We start from the raw sequence: 18,212 nt of genomic DNA, 5'->3' as shown, positions 1-18,212 counted from the left end.
AATATCTGAGATGCCTATTACATATCCAAGTGGAACCATTAAGTAAGCAAGTGCATATACAAGTTTGGAGCTCAGCAGAGAGGTAAAAGTTATAACTACAAACTGGGGAGTCATCTTCATATGCCCATGGAACTAGCACAGACTGGAACGGTCTGGTGAAAACTCCTCCTATAGGGCTGCCAGCAGAAGACTACCCTGCAATGACTACCACTATGAATAGCCTCTAAAGAGCCGTGGGCCTTGGTCTCACTAGCTCAGAAGTCAGAGTCCTAGTTGCAAGCCCCAGATTGGCCAACCCTAGATCATATGGTTGAGCCCAAGTCCTGGGGTAGGTGAGGGAGTGACCCTCTGACCCTTTTATATTCCTTGCCTTTCACCAAGACCCACACAACAGAGGATTACAAACAGGTACAGATCCTGGAGAACCAAAAGCCACAAGATAATCAGGGTGCTGGACATTTGGAAGAAAGTGTAAAATCATCAGAGACTGAACATATTTAAGATGTGTTGTCAGACTGCCAGGGAATGTGAGGGCTCACTTGATATTTATGGTCATGAATTTAAGTGAAACCAGTTACAGAGTTGTGTGATCCAATGGTTGGCCTAAATGATGACCGTTGTGCTCTAAGCCTCTATCATTCATTGAACATTGACCAGTGTCCTTTAGAGCCATGGGCTTGGTACTGGTGACACCAGGGTGAAGGAAATGGCCCTGTGCTCAAGGAGCACAGAGCCTGGAGGCCATGATTCATCTGGGGCCTTGCCAGGATTAGCCCTCAATGTGGACACATCTCACTGCTTCCCACGGGCTCAGTCACACCTCAGTTCCACTCAAAAATCAACAGTCACGCCAGCCACCCTGTGTGATACCTCAAGGCCATCTCATGACAGAACAAGCCACTCTAGTAAAAGAAATACGCAAGTGTGCCAGTTTTAGCATCACACGTGGCCCAGTACAATTCAACTACTGACAAAATGTTCTTTGGGCTTTTTCTGTGGGAAGTGATTAAGAGCACCTGTTCTGTAGTTCAATACGTCTGGGTTCAGATGCCACCTCTGCTACTTATGTGACCTCAGACAACCTCTCAAAGTCTAAATCTCTTTATCAGCAAAATGGCAATAATAATAGTTCACAGATGTGAGAAAGAGTTTATATTTAAAACCCTTACGCTTGCTCAAATATGGTAAACATGGATACTTAAAATTAAATTAATTAAAATTAGATAAAAGAAAACATTCAATTCTTTAGTCTCACTAGCCATATTTCAAGGACCCAGTAGCCCCGTGTGGATTGGATAGTGCAGATATAGAGCATTTCCATCAGCACAGATTCTATTGGACAGCAGTACGTGGCTGGCATTGAGGCTGACACGTAATAAATGCTCAATAAAGAGTAATAAACAGTGCTATCATTTATAATAATATATAAATTCCATCATTTGGACACCACCATCTTGATTTCTGCCATTAACCAAATACCACCTGCACTATCAGTTAACACGTTTAAGTTGACTCGTTTTATACTTAAACAAGTTTATTTAATATCATTATCATAAATGGAAAACCAGTATTTCTGCCATAAATAAAAGAATGATAAAAAGAAGTACTACGAAACAAAATAATGTGGCTACATTTTAAAATTTTAGATTTAAAAATTAAAAACAATGAATAAAAGCAACAAGGAAGTGAATCCATTTATAAAAATATACATCTGAAAATAAATTCCCTGATAAGAAAAAATGGAATTGTTTCTGATCAGTCAGGAGTAAAGGTAGCTCAGTGAACAAAGATATTGAAAGTCTCTGTCAATAAGATGTGGTTAAATTCTTTATTTTTAAATTAATTAATTTATTTATTTTTAGCTGTGTTGGGTCTTTGTTGCTGCACACAGGCTTTCTCTAGATGTAGTAAGCGGGGGCAACCCTTTGCTGTGGTGCACGGGCTTCTCAATGTAGTGGCTTCTCTTGTTGCGGAGCACGGGCTCTACGCACGCGGGCTTCAGTCGTTGTGGCTCGTGGGCTCTAGAGCGCAGGCTCAGTAGTTGTGGCTCACGGGATTAGTCGTTGTGCGGCATGTGGCATCTTCCCAGACCAGGGCTGAAACCAGTGTCCCCTGCATTGGCAGGCAGATTCTTAACCACTGCGCCACCAGGGAAGTCCCCAAGATGTTGTTAAATTCTAATGTTGGGCTTCCCTGGTGGCGCAGTGGTTGAGAGGCCGCCTGCCGATGCAGGGGACACGGGTTCGTGCCCTGGTCCAGGAAGATCCCACATGCCGCGGAGCGGCTAGGCCCGTGACCCATGGCCGCTGAGCCTGCGCGTCCGGAGCCTGTGCTCCGCAACGGGAGAGGCCACAACAGTGAGAGGCCCGCGTACAGAAAAAAAAAAAAAAAAATTCTAATGTTGTCAAGCACTTGAAATCCTACCTTGTGATCAGGTTGGTGGCTTTTGGTGCCTGGAGCAGAAGAGTACGTGCAGCAGGCAGCTGGGTCACTGTCTCCCAACCACGCGGCCCACACAGCTCCCGGCTCCTTCTCCCTCACCGCAGGAGACCTGGGGAATGGAAAATGGCCCGCAAATCTCCTCCCTCATCTGGGCCTTCAGCAAAGGGCTGGGCAGAACCAAGGGCAACACAGAGCCCCTCAGCCCACAGCACCGGCATCTACCTGAGCCCAAGTGCAGGGCCACTACCGGAAGGCCTGGGAGAAAATAACACCCAGTGCTCCTCAGCCGAAGTGGCCCAAGGGCCTGAAGGAATGCCCTGCTCATACCACCCAGAGCTCTCGCTCCCAAATGCTGTGGTCACACGTGTCCACCATTTAGTTTATTAGCTTTTAATTAGAGCTATAGGGTTTGAAGTAGGATCAAGGGTCTGATTTATTTACAGCTGCAGCCACTCTAATGCAATCAAGTTATGCAGTACCTGGAACATAGGGTGATGGTTATAAACACAGATGCTGCATCCTAGCTGCCTGGGTTCGAACCCCAGGTCTACCTCTCCTTGTCTAAGCAACCGGAGGCAAATTACCTGTTACCCCTGTTAAAAGATAATTAAAAACATTAAAAGGTGAAATCATGACTCTCATACACATATTCAAGATCTATTTACCTTATCATTAATGAGGGAACCAGGTAGATGCTACAAGTCATTCAAAGGAGACTCCAAAGAACAGACACATATATAGAACAGCAATATTGAGATCAACTTGTAAACGGAAGCAAACTGACTTTTCCACAAGAGGAGACTGTTGTCCCTCGAACAAACAGAATTTGAGTATCCATAGACAGGAATCATTGCATTGCCATCAGTTCTGTACAATTAACAGTTGCAAACAAGCTGAAAGGCAATGAAAGGCTCTAATCAGACAGCACAGAGGATGAGCTCTAATCAGATAGCACAGAGGATATGCTCTAAACACTGCCAAGTTTTCCATTGGAAACACCCACTAATCTTTTCTTGCTTATTCCAAATCTACTTAAATCCTTTTGTGCCTCAATTTCCTCATAAAATGGAAATATAATCCAAGTGCCTCCCTCACTGTGTCTTGGGAAGGAGGAAATGAGCTAAGGTGTGCATTATTAAGCCCTAGTCACTGGACTGCAGTTGGCTGTTCCCCTCTCCTGTTTGTCGAGGTATAATAGATTTATTCTACAGAAGCAAGTCATGACAACAAGCATGGATCAGTGCCCATCTTGTCAGATACTGTGCTGGTTTCTGAGGGGGACCACACCTCAGGTTCTGACCTGCCTTACTGTATGTAGCCCAGTGTGCTGACTTTAAGATCAGCTAAGGATGAAGGAAGGAGGGAAGGTATCAGCAAAATACAGCAGAAAATGGTGTTGGGTGGGTTTGGGTTCAGGCCCACTTAGGACAGGCATGAGGTCCTAAGGCTGGGGAGCCCTCCTGAGTCTTGGGAGGTGGTTAGGTCTGGTGGAGACATCTGAGAGAAGGCAGAGGGATGGCCAGAGGGAGGTGGCCACACATATCCTAGAAGTGTTCTAGAAGTCTGGGTCCCCAGAGAGAGAGAATAACCTCCTGATCGCCATGGCAACACATTCCCTGGGCTGAATACAACCAGACGCTTGGAACTACCAGTCAATCAACAAATGTTCACTGTGTGTCGTCTTGGGAGACTCAGTCCTCCAGGGACTTCTGCCCCTGCCTCTGCCCCCAGGATGTACTCCTGGATTCAGTGTCCTGGACAGGCAGCAGGAGAGCACTGGACTGGGGGTCAGGGGCCCTGGGTTTGCCGCTGGTCCCTTACTTTGTGTGGGACCTTGATAGATGCACCTATCTATAGTTTCCTCTGTGTAGTACCTACCTCGAAGGGTTGTTTTCAGGTTTCAATGAGATAATCCATGTAAAGCGCTCACAGTAAGTGCCCAATAGATGTATTTAACATTTTTTTTCATCATCATGTTAAGGACTTAGACTAGATTGCCGAAGTCTATTCCACGAACAAATTTATGAGCTACTGCTTCTCTCCCCCCAGCCCCACCTGAGAGCCCTAGGGAAATGTCCAGAGCCCGTGAGTGCCAGTGGTTAGCACTGGACTTCCCCTTGCTCACGGCGAGGTAGGGAAAGTAGGCAGTGCCACTAGGCCCCCCTCCAGGCAGGCACCTCAGGAGTGGGAGTGCCCCGCTGGGCCCTGCCTGCAGCACTCCTCGGGGCCGGCAGGGGACGCCCTGACCTTGTCAGACAAGTGCGGCCACAGGCAGCCCTAGCCTTCCCAGGTCTTGTCCCATGACCTTAGACCATAAAAATATCCAAGATTGTTAACATCATTTTTCAGAATCACTTCTGCTGAGGCTAGGAATTTCTCTGTAATGGACATTATCATTCATTCAATCACTGAGCATAGACTAAATGAGCACCCACTCATGCCGGCACTGTTCTAGGTGCTGGGGTCACGGGAAGCGGACCGAGTTCTGTGTTAGAGAAGAGACTCCTTTTTTCTCAGAGAATACCTGGCTTATATTTATTGAGAAATGACTAGTGCCAGGCTCACTTCTGGTTGCTTTAACTATATTCTCTCTTGAACCCTCCTAGTAGTCTTGTGAGGTGAATGTTGTTTGACGTCCACTTTCTGGCAGAAGATGCTGAGGCACCAAGAGGTGGAAAGATGTGCCTTGGTCACACCCCGAGTAAGAGGTGGAGTGGAGATCTGAACCTGGGCCCACGGACTTCAGAGCCAACCGCCATGCTGCACTGGCCCTGACAGAGAGAGCAACAGGCAGATGGCGCAGTCTGAGGGCAGCCCAGACTGGAGGCAGGGCTTTCAGATGTCCTAAAATGTGGTGGGAAAGGGGTAGGAGACGGTGAGAAGGGAGGGAAGTCAGAAAAGAGGCCAGCTCTGGGCACAGTAGAAAAACCTGGGGCTCTGCTCTCCACCTGTCATCTTTCCCCTCCTGCCTCCCAAGCCCCTGTCCCCCACCCCACTTCCATCCCCCAACACAGGCAAAATCGTGCCTCCTGGGTCCTCAATTCTTGGACTCTAGGCCCAGTTCAGCACCTTCTGGCTGTGCTTCTGAAGAAAGTCACTTCTTTAATCCCTATGAGCCTCCATTTCCTCAACTGTAAAATGGGAATATTCTGCTCACACTGCTTTGGTGGAGTGGTACGTGAGAAAGCACGACAGAAAGGCCAGGTTTCATTGTTATTTTCCCCTCCTACTCAAGCAGTGCCCTGAGTACAAGCTTTCAGACCTCCAAAACACCTTCCCCTCCACCCACACCAAACTCCAGTCTCTCACTAACCTCAGCTAGCAGTGCAGAGGCCACCCATCTGGTAGCTAAATCATGTTAATATGTTCATGACGGATGGTTAGATACGTCACACTCACTCCACTTTTTTTCTTGTTTGCTTGTTTTTTGTTTTTGTTTTTTTGCTTTACGCGGGCCTCTCACTGTTGTGGCCTCTCCCGTTGCGGAGCACAGGCTCCGGACGCGCAGGCTCAGTGGCCATGGCTCACGGGCCCAGCCGCTCCACGGCATGTGGGATCTTCCTGGACCGGGACACGAACCCGTGTCCCCTGCATCGGCAGGCAGACTCTCAACCACTGTGCCACCAGGGAAGCCCTCGCTCCACTTTTGGAGGCAACTTAGGCAATATTAAACAAAGAAAAGACTCTAATGGTGGGATTTCAGGTGCTGTGGCTCTGGGGAGCTTCAAAGAAATTCCCAGTACCCCACAGACTACACCCCATGGGCACCTTGTCCCCCCTTGTCTGGAAAGTCAGCCGTGTGTAGAATTGGGTGGCAGCACTCATGAAACACGTGTGAGCTTTACCAAGGTCTCCCCTTCTCATCGATGGTTTCCTTCCTTGCTGAACCTCAGGAAGGCGAGGGCCACCACACCCCAGGTTGTACGAGGAGAAACTGAGACCAAGAAAAGCAGGCATGGTTATCACTCAAGTCGTCCCAGGCAGGCTAGAGGTCTGGGGTGTGAAGAACGCTGTCCTCTTCCTGCCTTCCTCCTCCCCCTACTTTTAAGAGTTTAGTGCGTGGGAGAAGGGGTCCCTTTATTCATGATGATTAGGGATCCCAAATTTTTAAATTTCCTGCCTGGAATTGAAGGACAGGAAATTATGTAGCCAGAGTTTCTGTACAAATTACCCAGGTGTCCTAACTCCCCAAAGTAACAGATGCTCTTCATCTCTTGGCCTCTGTCATCATTCATCCTTGATTGTCCAGGGAAGCCCACTCTGAGAGACCAGCAGTTGCAGATTTATATGGGGAAACCTAGACAGACATAGTGAACAGACTCCCCGCCAGATCAGAGCCAAGTCCTGGTAATAACATCAATGAATCACTGACTTCAGTGAGTCATAATATCAAGCTTCGAGAGGCCTGCAAGATCTTTCTAGCCTGATGCTTTACCTTCTAGTTAGTCACAAGTAAGAAAACTGAGTGAGGCCCAGAGAGGGAAAGTGACTTGCCCAAGGTCACAAAGCTCATAATGGCAGAATAGAGGCTGGAAACCCTGAGGCCCAGGCCCATGCATTTTCCACTGCCCTTCACACCCCTCTGAATGTCCCACATAGCTGTCAGGGAGGCATAGGGCCCTCTCGATTACCCAAGGGCAGCTCAGGCTGTCTCCTAGCAGGCAGGCTCAGTGTCAAGCTCAGGCCTCCCTTGGGAAGGGAAGAGCCTGGGGCCCATCTTCACACCCCAGGTGCCAGGAATTGAGTTGAAGCCTATAGGAGGCGACTTCCTGCTTGGCCCTCATCCAAGGCCATTTCACAATGGGGGGAAGAGCGCTGGGCTGAGAGTGCGAGGTTAGTGCTCCCTCCACCCCTACCCCAGCCCCTCTAAGACCCCCTGGGGACAATGAGCTAGTCCCTAGGGAGATGGAGGCTGGAGAGCCCATACTGGGAGTGCTCTGAGTGGTGCCCTGAGGTGGATAGCGGCCTCCTTGCAGGCACCCACCACTCTCCTCTTTCCCTGGCCATCTACCTGCAAGCGTTCACACTGGGGGAATGCTGTGTAGACGGGAGGTGGTCCACTCAGGCCAGCCCCGTAGTACTCTCATTATTAGTCAGAGGGGAATCTGGAAGCAAGCTTGGAGAGGGGCAAGGCCTTGGACAGCTTCCCATAATGAGCCATCATGACTACCGGGCAGAAAATTCCGGGCAGGGAAGCCCAAGTTGTTCTTCTCCTTCTCCTCCCCCAACGCCCCAGTCTGGGGTGACTGCAGTTCACACAGGAACCAGGACAGAGACGTTGGGACATTCAACGAGGATTTATTGTGTCCCTACCAGAGGGTCAGCTCTGAGCCCAGCTCTGTAAGGGATCTTGTCTGAAATAGGAGGCAGTGGTTAGGGACCCAAATTCTCCTGTCTTTAAGTCTTAAAGAGGAGACAAAACAAACCCAGGTGAAATGTCAAACCACAAATCGAGGCAGTGTGAGGTTGGGGCCCACACGCTCATACTGGACGGTCCAGTACGGCCAATGGTGGGGCAGGGGTGTCACCATGCACAAGGACGAGGGGACCCGGAGAACAGGGAGAGATTGGCTTTACGGGGATGGTGAGAAAGTCTTCCCGATAGGGGAGGCGAGGCAGGAGTGAACATACACATTCAGGGGACGGGATCCCGTTTGCACAGAATGAGGCTGGAAGTGTGCCTGGCCCTGGGCCGCTTCCTTCCTCTGAGCTCTCACTCCTTGAACCTGGTCTTCCTCTGTATCCACGGGAGGTCGCTGGGTCCTGGTGGAGAGCTAGGCAGGGGCGAGCGGGGTGCCAGGGAGCTCAGCCCCTCAGCCGGAGAGCCGTCTGACAACAGGAAGCAGCTGCAGCAGGTTCCAGGGCTGTGCTGGTGTCTGTCACTCTCCTTCTACCCCGGCTGCAGCCCCTGCAGAACAAACTGTTCTTCAAGAAGCTCTGGGGACAGAGGGCCCACACCTGCTCCCCAGGTCGGTTTGGACAAGCCGGGAGCCCAGCAGAGGCACACTATGGCCCAGCAGCCCCCCTCATCCCCGCCTCGCCTGAGGCAATGTAACACAAAACAAGAGCTTCAGGAGGAAAACAGGTGCAGACTCTTCATGCAGGCCTCATCCTAGAATTTCCCACGATGCCTCTAGAAATAGGACCTAAACTCCAGATTCCGAACTCTGAGCTCAGTGGGGATGCTAAGTGGTGTGGCTTTGCAGAAAGAGCACTGGTTTGGAAGTCAACGTGCAGCGTTTTCATCTTAATTCTGCCACTAAAAAGCTATGTGACCTTGGACAAGTCACTTCCCATAGGTGGACTTCAGTCTTCTTCCTTGTAACATGGGAGGTTGGGACTGATGAGCTCTAGGGTGACTTCCAGTTTAAAATGGGAGTCCAGCGCTCCGAGGGAGCTTTGGGGTTGCTGTGGTAACTGGTGCTCAGGTAGCTGGGAGAGAAATTAGGATAAGCGTCTGATTGAGGGCTAGATAAAATGGAATGGGATTCAGTTTAGGACCTGAGATGGTAGGGTTTTATTTCCCCAGATCCCCGTGATAAAGAGAATTGGGTCTGTCAGCCTGAGAACACCTCAAGAGGAGCTAATTTTATAGAAGGTTCCCCAACACTTGGTGAAGAGCTATAATCCTTCTAAATAGTTTGAGGTCATCCCTCAGTCACAGCTGCCCACCCCCAATTTGCAATGAGCTGGGAGAAAGGACACGCCTGAGAGCAGAGAGTGGGGTGCAGTAATGCAAGGAAAAAGAGAGCCCAACCCTCCCAATGCTCTTCCCCATATAAGCTGCTCCTTAAAATGCCTTCACCTGGGGACCAAGCCTTTCAGGCCACAGTTAAGCTAAAAATAAACAGCTACGATTCTGCCTTCCTAGGACCTAGGGTATACTGGGAGAGACTTTCAGAGGGGAAGGGGGCTGGAAAAGGGAGAGAAAGGGGCAGTCCAGATATCACAGGAGCTGTGCTTTTTCTGAAGCCTGATCTAGGCCTGGTAGCTCAGACCAGTTCCCTGTGGGCAATGATGTGGCAGACCAGTTCCCTTGGGCTTCCTAAATGCCTTCTGGATCGCTTTCTGTAACCCTCCATGTTTGCCTCCCAGGCCTCAGCAGCACCTGAGGGAAGATTCCAGTTTAGCTCCCATCCATCTACTACCTGCTCATCGTCCAGTGGTGTGGGGGACGGGGTGACGCTGCTCTCTGGCCTCCCACCAGGTCACCCACGTGGCTTAGACGCTGTCTTGAGTTGTTTAAGAAGGAGCCACAACCCTAGGCTCTTGGAGGCAGCTTCAGCACGGGGTGGAGTGTGGGGGTGGAAGGGAGCCTAGAGGGTGTGGGAGAGGGGAACACGCTGGTCTCCGCTGGCCTTTAGTCTGCAGGGCCGCACGCTGCCAGGACCAGTGTTGGCAAAAAAGCAAAGGGGGAGAGGACCAGACCATCGGCCAGAACACGCCGACGTGGGGCACTTCCCAACTGCAGCCCAGAGCAATGCAGACATGGGCTTGGCATGCTCCTGCCTCTGTGTGTGTGTGTGTGTGTGTGTGTGTGTGTGTGTGTGTATGCACACACACAAAGGTACATGCACGAGAAGGTGTGTGTTTGTTGACCTGGGTGAACACTGCCCATCACTACAGAGAAGATGCCAAAACTCTGTGTTTACCATCAGGGCCAGTGGGGCTGGGACCTGCAGAGCCAGAACCCCCCAGCCCCTGCCTACCCCAAGACATTGCTTCTCACAGGAACAGAGGAAGGAGAGAGGTGGAGAGGCCTGCAGCAGAGGCCGCTTCTTCAAGGAGAGCTCAGCCAGGCCAGCAGCCCTCCTCGCTGCAATGCAGCCCTCTCCTTCTACTTGTCCAGGAGCATTTAATGAGCAGCTCCTTTGCCTGGGGCACCCTCCTACCCCCAGATCCCTTTCCCCCAAACATGCTACCTGGCAGGAGGCCCAGATTTCTGCATACGAGGAAAGGCTTCAGCACAGCCCTTGTAGTACCAAGTTGTAAAGGCAGTGGGCTTTGAAGGACAGGAAGGATTTGGAAAAGCTGAAACTAGTGGACTAGTGAGCGTGGGAGGCTAGAGAGACATTTCAGACAGGAGGACGGGTTAGGAATGCATGTGATTTACAGGGAAGTTTGTAAGGAAGCCTCTTTGGTTGTACTTCTGACACATCTCTGACACCAACCGGGAGTCCCACAATTCAGTTCAGGGTCAGTTCTGACACTAACTCCTCAGGCTTAGCTTCAGATCCCACAAGTTAAAGGGCAGATTCCCCCAGAAGACTGCCCTTACTTCAGATGACAGGTGCAGATGGAGTCCCCAGGCTACCCATACTTCTGTCTGACTTGGCTACAAATTCATACAATAGGTCCCAGTACCCTGCTTCAGGTTCAATAATTTGCTAGAATGACTCATAGAACTCACTAAATGTGCTATACTTAGAGTTTTATTATAAAATATAATTCTAGAACAAAGGGAAGATCCATAATAGGGAAGGTCTGGGGGGCAGAGTGCAGAGCTTCCGTGCCCTCTCCTCATGGATCAGGTGTGCCACCTCACCTGGTGTGTTCACCAAGCAGGAAGTTCCTCCGAGCTTCAGTGTCCAGAATTTTTATGTGGGGTTTCACGCAATAGGCACAGTTGATTAAACCATTGACCACGTGATTGAACTCCATCTCCAGTCATCCACCTCTCCCCAGAGAGGTTGGAAGTTGGGTGGGGATGAAATTTCCCACCTTCTTTCTAGCAGGGCCAGTCCCGCCTCACCCCCTTGCCCCCCTTCAAACCACCTAAGGACCTACCACTGGTCACCTCGTTAGCATAAACTCAGTTGTGGCAGAAAGGGCTGGTTGTGAATAACAAAAGGCATTCCTATTACTTAGGAAATAGCATGCATTTTTTAAAGCTCTGTACCAGGTAAGGGGGACAAAGGCCAAATAGATTTTTGTATTATACCACAGTTGTAATTGATGTTCCCTGTATGGCAAAAAGGAGAGAGCTGAGGATGGAAAGATAGGATGGGGCTAATTTATAAGGTCAGAAATTGATAGGCAATCACCCCCTCCCTCCCAAGGAAATGGAGGCAGAGGAAAAGTAGTAGAGACAACTCCTTCACTTTGGTATCTTGGTAGAGTCTTTCATCCTGTTTGTTTGTTCACTTTTCCCCCAGGTGTTTCATCCAGAAGGAGGAGTCATCCCCCAGTCTCTGCTTTGGCACCAAGGCCCCCCACCCCGCCCCATTCAGGTCTATCTATTGACATTCGCCCTAGCTGAAATACCACTTCCTTCTGGAAGCCTTCCCTGATTACCCCAGTGGGAAATTATCCTGCTCTGAATTCCAAAAGCCCTTCGGGTCAGTCAGTTCACTCTTGCCCTGTATTGTGACTCATATTCTTATCTCCCCAGTTTGGTCCTAATCTCCTTGCCTTACCCCTTTCTGCTTCATTCGAACAACCAGCACTGTGTGTAACATTTTGTATAACATTTGTGAGCTCTCTGCAGACATCCATGATTATCATCGGCCCCTCCTGTCCCTGAAGAACGTGGTGCCTTCCCTTGAAGAGTCCTATCTCTCTGAATAGAGTGTGAATGTCTATCCCGCCAGACTGTGAGCTCCTCCAGGACAAGGACATGTCTCTATATTCCAAGCTTTAGCACAGCCTGACAAACAGTGGGTGCTCAGACATATGCAGAATGAACTCAGTTCCTCCTAGAAAATGTAACCTTTCTCGCATTTAGGAAAGATCAGGAGAGTAGGGGGATGATTTATGACTTATACTGGGAAGAATGAGAAGGGGGCGCTATAACAAGGGCAAGGCTGCCCTTTTCCACAGGGTCCTGCACTTTCCAGGCCTCCTGCCCAGAAGACTACTCTTGGTGGGTGCTCCACGGCAGGCAGGTGATGGGCAGGATGAGAAGTCAGACCAACCTGGGCAGGCAGGTGGGCAGCTGGGCAGCTGTAAGAACAACACTAACCTCTGGGGGCAGGTCTAGCAGAAAGGAGCCCTTTCCGGGGACTGTGTGAAAGCTTTCCGCCTGAATGGCTTCCAGCCCCTGGAAACCCCAGAGCAATGTCCAAGCCACAGTTTACTTGACACTAATGGTTACCACCCCAAGGCCCCGGGCTGAGTGGGAGCAGGCCTGTTGGCCATCAGTCCTTCCTCCAAGGCCAGGCCTACTGCTCCCTGAGGCAGCCCTCTGAGGGGTCCTCAGTGGACAGACCGGGCAGGGGTGAGTGCCATCCAGGAGGAGGCTCCTGACCACCTCCCCCCAGGCAGTGTCCCATGACGTGGAATTGCCCCAGGGAACCGGTCACCAGCCATGAAAAGGGGACATGACACCCAAGGTTTCTCAGTGGCCTCCAAAGCCTGCCAAGAGTCAACGATGGCCTCTCTCTGCAGGCTTCAGGGCCTCTCGGGTGGGGACCTGTCTCTTGCATCCCTGGGTCACAAGTCCTTTGATTTTTCTTTGGCCCTGGACCCACTCCACACCACCGAGTGTGGTACCTGGCGTCTTAGGGAAGCCACAGTTTGGGAATGGAAGGAATGGAGAAGACCTGCTTCCAAGAAATGGTTAATTAATCCTCTCCCCTTCCCCCAGGCCCCTTGCACCTGCAGGCTGTGGTGTGTGGTTTCCCACAGATGCAGCTGGCTCTGTGGCAGCTCCCTCCCTCCCTCCCTCCCTCCGAGGGAACCTGAGAGGCCCCAGGCCTGAGGCTCCTGGGAGGGGCTCCTCAGCCTGGGTCCAGCTGCTGGGGGTGACACAGGAGGGTCTTACTAGTCCTTTGACCCAGACCTGCCACAGGGAGCGCTCTGGCTGACTGACCAAACCTGGGAGGGGCCTGCCGGCTTCCCCCAAAGGCCAAAGGCAGGGGCTGCCATTTTGGGGATGACCACACATGCTCTCCACAGGGCCTCTCAGCTCTTCCCCGGCTCCACTCCACTGACTTCTGGAAGAAGCTGGTGGCGTCTTTAGGGTGGGCTCGGCATCCCCCCGGGGGAGGGGAGAGAGGGGAGGTCCTGAAGCAGAGGGTGAGTTGAGTGTGAGAGGTGAGTGGGATGGACAGGAAGGAAGAGGGGGAAGTGAGACTTGGCAGGGCCGGGCCTCTGCTGGTCAAGGCAGCCTTGAACCCACAACGCTAGACTCTGGCTGGCTCTGTTCTCTGGCTCACCTAGAAAAGGGCAGGTTGCTACAGAGCCTAGGCGGATATCCAGTTGCCCTCTGGGCCAAATGTGCTCAAGGGACACCTTGGAACACCACTCACTCTGAGGCAATGAAGCAAAAAAATGTGGGGGCTTTCCTGCTGAGACGTTTCCCCAGGACCAGTGAGCGAGGTCCAGAGGATCAGCCTATGGCTGGCAGCCTGCCCACTGCGTCGCCCCCGGCCGCTGGGCTTGCACCCAAATCCCAGGGGGACATCTGGCTGGTGCCACACGAGGTGCTCCGCCCAAGTCCCAACCGAGGGAGGTTCAGTTGGGTCCAGAGGCTTGGTAGATGGAGGGACGGGAAGGTCCCAGTCTGACAGGTACAGGCGGTGACAGAGCCCAGGGTTCTGGCTTATCTCGGGTCCAGCTCCAGGCAAATTGCTTCAATTCGACACTTTCCCTGTGAGGCCTTCTGGCCTCAGGCTCAGGGCTTCGGTGGCTTCCAGTCTACAGAAAAAGCCCAGCTCCCTCTCAGAGACAACTCCCCCACCCAGGATAAGAAGAGGGAGGGCGATCTGGCAAAGGAGGCTTGAAAGGAAACAGAGCTACCCATCTGCAGAAACCCCTGCGTCAGATGTGGGGAGGAGGGAGAGAGAGGACCCAGCAAAAGCCACAGATTCGGTCCTCACTCCTCTGCCTCAGGACGAGGACAACCGCAGGGTGGCAGCCATCGGGTGCCCAATGCATGCTGGGTGAGCACTGGGCAAGCTTCGGTCCTCGCTCCTGCATAACCTGACACCCCTAGAGGGGTAGGGCCGTTGCCAGCCACCCTGGCCAGTGCCAGGAGTCCACTGTGAACTCCAGCCTTGTGCTTGGCTGGTTTGCAGCGGTGCCATGTGGCTGCAAGCATAGAGCTCTGGCTGGGAGTCGCCGCTGATTCCGTTTGCCCTCAGGTGTACAGAGGCAAAGCCCCGTGAAAGAACTTTGAGCTCCTGAGAAGACGGGCCTAGGTCAGGAGGCCCGTGATGAGGTGATCCTGCCTACACTGGGCTACTGACTTATGTATTTTTGCTTTATTTTTGTTCTTACACTATCGCGGGCATTTACTCATTGTGGTTGTCCAGACCCCATGTGTCAAGAAAATTCCAGTAAATCTGTGGCTGGGAGAGCTACAGCCCATGTCCGGAATGCCACCTTCTCATTTCTGACTTAAACAGCATTGTCCTTTTCCTCCTTGCTCAGATTCACCCATTTTGACAATTTTGTATCAGTATATGGACCCTTCACCGTGATTGAAATGCTCCATTATTGAGTTAGGAATCTTTCTATTCGTGCTTTTATCTGTATTTCGGTCAACGAATATTTAGTGAGTGCCTGCTCTGTGTGATCCATTGTGCTGGTGTTGGGAACACCCTGATGAATAAAACAAGGCCCGTCCTTGCTGAGCTGACAGGCCACACCCCAGGCGTCACAGCCAGCGTCACAGGGGGTTACTATCTGTACCCAGCCATGGCTACTGAGCACGTTCAATTTCCTGAAAGAAAAATCTTAGAGTCCTTAGAAGGCAAGAACCCCCCAAATAGGACTGTGATCTTTCAATATATTTTGTTATTTTATTTGAAATATGTAATTACAGTCACGTGGTTCAAATACAAAAACGACATAAAAATCTCAGTGAGAACTCTTCCTCCTAATTTTTTCCTAACAGTTCCCATCCCCGACGTAAAAAAAAAAAAAAAAAACAATTTATGTCCTTCCAGTATTTCTTTATGTAAGTATATTTTCTTGGTTTTCCTCATTATTATTCTATAGATAGTTTACTATAAACATGGTTTTTCTTGACACTATGTGCTGGGGATTGTTCCATATCCACACATAGGGGGCTGTCCATTTTCTCTTACAGCTGCCAAGTGTTCCTTGTTCTAAACCAGTCCTCTGTTGATGGGACTAGGTGGTCAGTCTCTAATCTTTTGCTGTCAGACAGTGCGGGATCTGTCCTTCCAGATGTGCACAGGTGCACAGGGTCCAAGGGTTGGGACATTTGTAATTTAGAGACACCTTGCAAACTGTCTTACGTAGAGGTTGTGCCATATTCATTCCAACCAGCAATGTATGAAAAAGCCTGTTTTCCCACCAGGCTGAGATTTTTAAAGAGAAGGCAAGGAGGCAATGTCAGGGCTCCAAAGAAGCAAGGGATGGAGAAGGCCAAGTCCAGAGTGGAAGCCCAGAGCACTTAGCTTGGCCAGTGAGGGTACACGGATAGCTGAGGACTGTGTGGTCCAGGCCATGTTGTTTCATTTGTGTTCTAGCCGTAACCGTCACAGCTGACAATTAGGGTACCCTTCCCTAGGGGAGCAAGGGACTCCAGGAAGAGAATCTATGAGGAGAGCCTGAGGCAAGAGAGCTCAGCTGGTGAACGGGGTGGGTGGTCTATGAGTAAGGACCACGATACCCAGCAGAAAAAGAAAATGAATGCAAACTATAACACAGTGGATTTTCATTAGATCTAGGGAAGAACTTGTAACTTTCAAGGTGTCTCATCCTGCTTTAGGTGGTAGAAGGAATTGTGGAAACTCCTCAGCGGGACTTCCAGAAGCATCACCCAATCTTTTGTGCAGTAAATGTCAAACCCCAACTTCGCCCAAACCCCTGCACCGCCCAAGGTGCTAAGGATACAAACGTGAACAGGACAAAAATCTCCACCCTACAGAGGTCTAAAGGGGCTGAGAGCCAGTAGACAAGTGTGTAAACAAGTAAATAAATTTCAGATAGTCAGGGGAAGGGGTAGAGATTGGGGGTGGGATGGAAAAGAGGGAAATCCTCTCTGAGGAGGTGACATTCGGGCAGACACTTGAATCAGGAGAAGGACTGGCTCCGTCACAGATCTAAGAAAGAATCCAGGACGGATGCAGGGAAAAGCAAAGGTCGGGGTCCTGAGGGTGAAGGAGCACAGAGGGAGCGAGTGAGGCTGGAGGCGTGGCCCGACAGGCAGGCAGCAAGCTGGGGAGCCTGCAGTGGGCACTGGACCACGAAGTTTGGGTCTAATTTTAAGAATAACAGGAAACGGCAATTGGTCACAAAGACACATATTCCACGATTTACGTGAAATGTCTAAAATAGGCAAATCCATAGAGACTAAAAAGTAGATTAGTCTCTAAAGTAGATTCGCCCAGGCTGGAAGAGTTGGGAGGAAATGGGTCAGTGACTGCTAAGGGATACAAGGGGTGGGAGGAGGGGGGTTTGTGGGGGCGCGGTGATGAAAATGTTCTAACATTGATTACAGTAATGATCACACAGTCCTGTGAATATACTAAAAAACCTATTGAATTGTGTACTTTAAATGGGTGAATTATATGGTATGTGAATTATATCTCAATAAAGCTGTTATTAGAAAAATGATAATGGGAAGTTATTGGAGGGCTGCTTTAATCAGGGAGTAACATTTTCACTGTCTGCTGTGGGAGAATAAACTGTCAGGAAGCAAGAGCAGAGGCTGGAGACAGCTGGGAGGCCACTGTCGTGGGCCGGGGCGGAGGTGGGGAACGTGGAGGGGACGGGTGTGTGTGGGCAAAGGTGCCTTGGCCTGGGCTGGTTGCTTTGTGACAGAAGTTACTGAGGAGGTCAGACTGGGGTATACTTCGAAGCTAGAGTTTGATAATGGATTAGATGTAAGGGGTGGCGGAGAGAGATAGATCCAGGCTATTGAACTACAATGGGGAAGACTGGAGGAAGGGTTGGGCTGGGGGAGAGGCAGGGAATCAGAGCTCTGTTTTGTTTGGGTTTGGTTTGGTTTGGTTTGTTTTCATTTTTATTGGAGTACCGCTGCTTTACAATGTTGTGTTAGTTTCTACTGTACAGCAAACTGAGTCAGCTACACGTATGCATATATTCCCTCTTTTTTGGATTTCCTTCCTGTTTAGGTCACACCAGAGCATTGAGTAGAGTTCCCTGTGCTACACAGTAGGTTCTCATTAGTTATCTATTTTATACACAGTATCCATAGTGTATATATGTCAATCCCAATCTCCCAATTCATCCCACCACCACCCTTTCCCCCTTGATATCCATACGCTTGTCCTCTACGTCTGTATCTCTATTTCCACTTTGCAAATAAGATCATCTATACCATTTTTCTAGATTCCATATATATGGGTATATGCCCAGTAGTGGGATTGCTGGGTCATATGGTAGTTCTAAAAAACAGTGGTTAGAGGCCACGAAGTAGATGGCAATGCCTTAACCATATGCGTGTTGTCAGGCCCGAGGGCCTCTTCCATCCTTGTCAAGGGGAGTGCTAGCCTTCTCTCCTTTCATGCACCACAGCTCTGTTTTGGACATGACAGGCCTCTGAGGTGTCCACTAGGCAGGGGAGATGTCAGGATCAGAGTCACCACCATGCTGATGGCCACATGCTAAGGGCCAGCAGTCCTATGAGGAGAGCTCTACAATTACCCCATCTGTACTGGGCATGTCACGTGCACCACTTCAGATTCCCTCGGCCTCCCCTCTGGTTTGGTACCCCACTGTGGTAACCAGTTTTACACAGGGCTCAACCAGTGTCACACAAGTGCAGCCAACAGTGTCCCTCCACATGCCTCTTAAAGCCTCCTGACACCCTGGTGTCGGGGACACCCATGGGA

The 18,212-nt window shown here is 50.5% G+C and overlaps 1 non-coding gene across 1 annotated transcript; it reads right to left on the bottom strand.

Annotated features, from left to right (window-relative positions):
* Positions 1-17,767: 17,767 nt before the first annotated feature.
* On the bottom strand, positions 17,768-17,893 carry LOC115803495 (U6atac minor spliceosomal RNA). Its single transcript, XR_004024238.1, has one exon. It is a non-coding gene; the product is annotated as a U6atac minor spliceosomal RNA (small nuclear RNA).
* Positions 17,894-18,212: the final 319 nt, after the last annotated feature.

The sequence above is a fragment of the Delphinapterus leucas genome, chromosome 2, assembly GCF_059928025.1.
Source record: "Delphinapterus leucas isolate spDelLeu-1000000601 "Yukka" chromosome 2, BTC_Dleu_Yukka2, whole genome shotgun sequence".
Classification (NCBI taxonomy): Eukaryota; Metazoa; Chordata; class Mammalia; order Artiodactyla; family Monodontidae; genus Delphinapterus; species Delphinapterus leucas.
This window is presented reverse-complemented; position numbering and strand designations above follow the sequence as displayed.